This window comes from Coenobita brevimanus, chromosome 68 (assembly GCF_032717465.1).
Source record: "Coenobita brevimanus isolate Jiangsu-jjx chromosome 68, ASM3271746v2, whole genome shotgun sequence".
In the NCBI taxonomy this organism is placed as follows: domain Eukaryota; kingdom Metazoa; phylum Arthropoda; class Malacostraca; order Decapoda; family Coenobitidae; genus Coenobita; species Coenobita brevimanus.
The window spans coordinates 26,684,343-26,691,926 of NC_137021.1; positions in this window are offsets into that span (position 1 = coordinate 26,684,343).

Here is a 7,584-nt window from a genome sequence, read left to right on the forward strand (position 1 = left end):
ATGTTTAACAATATGATTATTAATTAAAGTTTCAAATACCTTACCGAGAGAAGATGTGACAGCTATTAGTGTGTAATTGGAGGGGTCAGACGAACTTCCTTGCTTCGGAACTGGGTGGATATTGGCTTCTTTCCATGAATTTGGGAATAAAGAAGTACGTATGCATAGTCTGAATAATGTAGCTAGGACAGAGGCAAGTTCGGGGGAACACTTTTTCAAAACAATTGGCGGAATTCCAACTGGGCCTGCAGCTTTGTTGGTAGGTGATTGTCTAGGATGGATTTTACGAATCTTGTCTGTATTTTAAGTGTGGCAATTTCGGGAGAATCAAGTTCCAGTACTGAGACATTCTGGCTGGTATCATCTATGGTAGAGTTTCTTGCAAAGGTACTAGCAAAGATATCTGCTTTCCCACGTGGGTCATTTGTAATATTGCCATCTGAAGATTTTAGTGGGGGAATGGAAGATGACTTGTTAAAGTTATTATTGAAAGAATTAAGAGTTGACCAGAATATTCTATTGTCATTAGGGTTGTTAAGTAGTTTTGATGTATGCTTTTGAAGAAAGTTTGATTTAGATAGATTTAATACAGCTTTTGCATGATTTCTAGCAATTTTAAATTGGGAGAGTGATTCAGATGTTTTTGATTTTAAGTAAGAGTTATATGCTCATGACTTTTGGGCTGTTGCTCTGGCACAATTGCCATCAAACAATTTTGGAGAGTTTGATATTTTAGTGAATTGTTGACTTGGTATGAATAAATCCATACCAGCTAGTATTAAGACGCAAATGTGGGACTGGGTAGAATTGGGATCACTAGAGAAGAAAGACTGCCATGGAACATCAGCAAGATAATTTCTAAATCCATCCCAGTCTGCCCTGTCAAAGTGCAATCAGGTCACCCTGACAGAGTTCGGAATGGGGAGGTGCTAGGAGGGTCTAACTAATGAGGCTTTGATGAGATTGTGGTCAGAGGATCCAAGTAGGTGACAGTATCTATCCTGTATTGATCTCTGGATTATTTGTCAAGAATAAATCCAAGAGATGGGCATTATGGTCAGGGGATTACCAGGTGATTCTGATTGGTTTGCTTTACCAACTGGGTGAGATTAAACGATTCCGCAAACAGCTCGCAATTCTAGAACCAGCAGTCATCAGTCTGGGGAGATTGCAATAACCATTCAAGATTGTGTATTTTAAAAACACCCAAAATGGTTATATATATATATATATATATATATATATATATATATATATATATATACAGTATATATAAATATATATATATATATATATGTATATATATATATATATATATAATTATACATATATATATATATATATACATATATATATATATAATTATACATATATATATATATATTATTCTTTCAGTATATTTTTATATATATATATATATATATATATATATATATATTATACATATATATATATATATATATATATATATATATATATATATATATATATATATAAAAGAAGGACACTACATACACGGAGTGAAATTGTTGAGTCAGATCGGGGTGGAGTTGTAAAAGACACTCCAGCCGGCGCCCACCTCTGGTAGAGACGATCTATGGGCGCTCCCATCCTTGTGGGAAGGCTGATCTATGGTCAGAAACTTCTGAAAGTGCTCCGGTGAGAGACGATCTATGGTCGCTCCCATCCTCGTGAGACGATCTATGGTCGCTCCGAAAGTGTTCCGGTAGAGACGATCTATGGTCGCTCCGAAAGTGCTCTGGTAGAGACTATCTATGGTCGCTCCCATCCTTGTGAGACGATCTATGGTTGCTCCGGAAGTGCTCCGGTAGAGACGATCTATGGTCACTCCCATTCTCGTGAGATGATCTATGGTCGCTCCAGAAGTGCACCGGTAGGAGAGCGTATCTGGATGGTTGCTCCCATCCTCCTGCAAGAGGGCGATCTATGGTCGCTCCAGAGAGTGTCTTGGCAGAGAGACGACCTATTGTCGCTCAACTTCCTCGTGAGACGATCTATTGTCGGCCTCCGAGGGTGCTGCAGAGGAGAGGTAAGGAGAGAGAACGTCCCTACGGCAGGAGACTAGAGCCCAGGCTTCCTGTCCCAGGAAGTGACCCATGAGCCCAGGCCTTACAAGCCTCCCCTGGTCTCTGTTCCCTATGTCTGGCTCTAGAGCAGATGCAGGTGACAGACCCCAGTGGAAGTCGCTGCCACAGCTCTCCTCTGTCGGTGCCCCTAGACGCTGGAGACCGCAGCCCGCAGTCTCTCTCGGTTCTCCCCAGGACACCCGGGCATGATCTCCCTATGCCCCCACGACGCCGTAAGGCCCTCACGACAGGGTGGGACTTATCACAGAGGTTCCTGGAGCTATTCGGCCCCAGTCCTGAGGGCCACAAGCCTGAGCCCAGCCCGGAAGTTACAGGTAGCCCAGGATGCGAGAGGACGCCCTTACGAGTTATCCTGTGCCCTCTCGGCACGCCTCGCATTGGCGGTTGCCCCTGAGGCCCACGAAGCAGGGATCGCCGAGCGACATGTTCCTGCCTATCCCCCTGATGAATACGTGTGATACTGTAGTACAAGTGATTTAGGTTAAGTGTGACTTCCCCTAATATAAGTATTGTGCAGTGATTTCATATAGTGAATATCGGGGTAAATAAGATCTCAGTGAGAAGCTAAAGGACGAGAGTGTGAAACAAGGTCTGATGAACAATGATTATGAGTGACATCCCCTTTTATCCAAGTAGTAAGCCTGTGCCACCTGGAGATTCCCCTATAATGACATACCCCCATTACTGTGAAGGAATATTGTGAAAGGGAGTTTTAATGGTATTCTCTCCCTCCCCCACGCTACCCATAAATCTTGTTTATCACCCTCTCTCACTCCAATATCCCGAGTAAGTGTGAATCAAGAATAAAATCAATTACCAAAGTCCCTTGGCTAGTGGAAACCATATAAACTTCACGGCTAATATCTGCCACTCTCCAGTATTACCATAACTTTCCCCTAGCCGTCACAAGTCAATCCCCGCACCTCCCCTATCTCCTCGTGAGACTCAACCCCCCTCCCGCGCCCCCACGCACGCCTATATTTATTGCACCCTTGATACACTAGGAGTGATTGTGTTGTCATTACTATCAGAGAAGCAAGTATCCTGCGAGATACACATATCCTAGATAAGGTTTTATATTCCTATGTATGGTGCTGTAATATCTGCTGATTTGTCCTGTGTCTGAATGTGGTAATATAAGTGTAAAGGTTGTTGCCTAGAGTTTTTGTGTCCTGCCTCTCTTTATTGCGCTAAGCTCCGGTCTCGAAAGAGGACCCCGCTCCACATTAGGTGGAATTCAGCCAATTGTTTTGAAAAAGTGTTCCCCCGAACTTGCCTCTCTCCTAGCTACATTATTCAGACTATGCATACGTACTTCTTTATTCCCAAATTCATGGAAAGAAGCCAATATCCACCCAGTTCCGAAGCAAGGAAGTTCGTCTGACCCCTCCAATTACACACTAATAGCTGTCACATCTTCTCTCGGTAAGGTATTTGAAACTTTAATTAATAATCATATTGTTAAACATCTTGAATCCAACAACTTAATTAGTGACAGACAATACGGTTTTCGCCGTGAAAGATCCACCATTGACATACTCAATCTCTTAACTCATACCATCCATCAATCAATTGATCTTTTAGGAGAAACTCATGCAGTAGCTCTTGATATCTCTAAAGCTTTCGACAGAGTATGGCACCGTTCCCTGCTGTCCAAACTCCCTTGCTATGGACTAACGTCTTTTGTTCCGTTGATTTCTTCTTATCTTAGTGACAGGAAAATAAGAGTAAAAGTAGGTGATGTATATTCAAATTTCAACTCAACGCCGGCGTGCCGCAGGGATCAGTTCTGGCGCCAACCCTATTTCTAATTCATATTAATGATCTCTTATCTGTCACTCACAATCCCATTCACTCATATGCAGATGACCCAACACTACATAGTTCATTCACATTCAGACATCCAATTACAAAGTCTAATATCTCTACCTCTCAACTCAGTACAGTCATCTCCATAAATCAAGATCTATCTACAATCAGTGAATGGGAACAACCTTGTCTCTTTTAATGCTAGTAAAACTAAATATATACAGTTTACTAATAGACAGATATTACCAGATTCGTACATTACCTTCATTGCTACTAATATTCCCATCTCCAAAAGTATTGAAAGTCTTGGTGTCTCACTTAACAGTGCCCTCAGCTGGACCTCTCATGTCAGATCACTTGCTAAAACCGCCTCAAAGAAACTTGGATTATTGTACAGAGTCCGTAACTTCTTCGCCGATGAGCAGTTAGCAATAATTTATAAGAGTCATGTGCGCTCTCAGCTTGAATATTGCTCACCCTTGTGGAATGGTTGTGTAGAGGTTGCATTAAGACAACTAGACAAAATTCAGAATAAAGCTGTTAGAATCAATAACAACCCTGCCATTACATATAAACTACCTTCCCTGCAAGTAAGAAGGAATGTTGCCTCACTTGCATTATTTTACAGATATTTTTTTGGCAAATGCTCAGACGAAGTTGCGTCCATGGTGCCACCTCTCCATGCCTTCCCTCGTGCTACACGGGCATCTGGTAGCGCTCATGACTGGAATGTCACTCAACCAAATTTGAGAACTTCTGCCTATCAGAATTCTTTCATTCCCCGAACTGCATCTCTCTGGAACTCGTTTCCCCAGAGTTGTTTTCCTCCAAATTTCAACCTAAAACTGTTCAAGTCTAACTGTTACTGATATTTTATGAACGGAGGACACCAGTAATCTGGTGTATGGATTTTTTTTTTCCCATTTGTTTTTCCTTCCTCCGTTCTGTTATTTAAAATATATATATTTATATATATATATATATATATATATATATATATATATATATATATATATACAGAATACATATATATATATATAATATATATATATATATATATATATATATATATATATATATATATATATATAGAGTAATCACTCTAATATCCGGACGCCCAATAACCGAACATCCCCACTAACCGAACCTTATCGTCCTGGGATCAAACATTCCCAAAATGGTCCGAAAATCCAAAAAAATTGGGAAAAAAACCGATTTTTTGCCGTCCGTAATTTGAACTTGCCGCGCGCGCCGCGTGAGAACATTGTTTTGGTTCGTCATTCCTCCGACGTCCGATAGAGCGCCGCTGCATCCTCCCCACTTCCCGCCTGTCTCTCACCGCGACTGGACCTGCGCTCTTCGTAATGGCTGCCCACGTGCTCGCTTTTGTGGTGGTGCCGTACTTGCTGCAAGGCCTCCTGCTGCTCTCTGCCCTACTCTTAGTGTGTGTGATGATGGCCCCGCCTCCTGAGAAAAGGAAGAGAGTGGTGTTGACTCTGGAGAAGAAACGGGAGATATTGGAGAAGGTTGATGCGGGTTGGTCTTCCTCTCGCATTCTCCGCGAGTTCAACCTGGCCCGGTCGACTTTGTTTGATATCAAGCGTTCCCGAGACAAGCTCATGCAGTACACGGCTGACTTCTCGTCGAGAAGCAAACGCAACGTGGAGAGGAAGGTTATGTTTACTCCCAAGTATGCAGAGATCGACCGCTCCACGTTGATTTGGTATCGACAGCAACGTGCAGCTGGTGTGATGGTACGTGGAACGGAGCTGAAGGCTGCTGCTGAGAAGTTTGCAAGGCTTCACGACGCCCTAGACTTCAAGGCATCCGAGGGTTGGCTCTTCGCGTTCAAGTTGCGACATGGCCTTACTAACCGTAAAGCACATGGCGAAGCATTGGACGCTAACGAGGATGGAGTGGACGAGTTTCGGCACAAGGTGAAAGGCTTGATCGACAGGGAGGGCCTCACTCTCAGTCAAGTCTATAACGCTGACGAAACTGGCCTATTCTATCGCTCGGTGCCAACGAACACTCTCGCCGATGAGACGGAGAAGCGTGTACCTGGCCGCAAGCTTTCTAAGGAACGGATATCTGCTTTGTGTTGTGCCAATGCTAACGGCATGCACCGGCTTAAGCCCGTTATTGTTGGCCGTGCAAAGCAGCCTCGGTGCCTTCGTGGGGTGATGGATGTCCTTCCTGTCGTATGGTACCATTCTTTGAAAGCATGGTTCACAGCTGTGATTTTCAAAGACTGGTTTCACCATCACTTCGTCAAGGAGGTCATACATTACCAGACGAAGACACTGGGAATTCCTCGCGACCAGGTAAAGGCTCTCCTTCTCCTCGACAATGCACCTGCCCACCCGTGCGACAAGGACTTGGTTGCTGAGAATGGCCGTATTAGGTGCATGTTTCTGCCACCTAATACGACTGCTCTCATTCAACCAATGGACCAAGGAGTGATCGTGGCAACAAAGCGCCTGTACCGTCGGAAGTTCCTGGACGAGGTGATGGTGGTTCTCGAGGGACGAGGACGAGCGCAGGGAAGGACGTGACACTCGAGGCAAGCGGACTTTGGAAAACCTTCGCCGCTACAACATCAAGTCTGCGCTGTACAACTGGGCTAGTGCATGGAAGGAAGTCCCTGTGAAAACTCTTGAAAATGGTTGGTCTCGTCTGCTTCTCGGAACAGATGTGGAGTACGATTTCTGAGGGTTTGACATGGATGACTTCCATGCACGGCTACGTACGCACGGCGACGATGTTGATGTGGACGATGTTCGTGAGTGGTTGGACGGACGACGAGGGCGATCCTGGGTATCAGACGTTGTCTGATATCGAGATCGCGTCTTCGGTTGCTGGTGTCAGTCCCGAACTTGAAGATTCCGGCGACGAAGGCGATGATGATGCAGACTCCGCCCAGCAGGACACTACTCCAGCCATCCCCAAGCTGAGCGCACTCCGGGAACATCTAGAGTTCGTCCTAGACTACCTGGAACACCCGGACTGCGACAGGGAGATGGGGCCCTTGGGACTCGTGGAGGAAGTGCGTGCTTTCCGGCAGCGCATCATCAATCGCCAGAATCGTCCGGTCCTTGCGTCAGTCAACGATTGACAGTTTTTTCAGGCCCGTGACCCCCGCTGTGCCAAGCCCTGGTTCCACTCCGTTGCCTCCCCAAGACAGGCCCTCATGCTCCGAGCCACAGCCCAGCACATCAGCTACAGTGGAGTCACCGCTCGACGTGAGTTTGCGGCTGTCTTCAGAGTCTTCTGTAGTCGGTACGCCATCACCACTACCCACCGATGCACCCCTTGGACGCCTGCCAGTGATACTCTCGGGCTCTGACAGTGAATAAACAGCAAGAACTTCTCCACTAGACCACACGGGAATTTTGAGTGTTGTGCAGTGAAAAAAACGGTGTGTTGTGTTAAGGTTTTCAAGTTGGGAGAAAAGACTAAGTAGAAAAGAAATTTAACGTAACTAACCTTCTTTGTTTTGGCTTTGGAAACTTAAAAAAACTTGGGAAAAGTTAATGTGCAACACTTAAATTTAATGGAACATTATTTGGACTAAAGTGAACACTGTGAAAAGAACGGACTTCTGTGTGTTAGTGACTAAGTTCAGTGCAAGACTTCAGGAAGAGTGTAGTGCAAGTGCTTCAGGAAA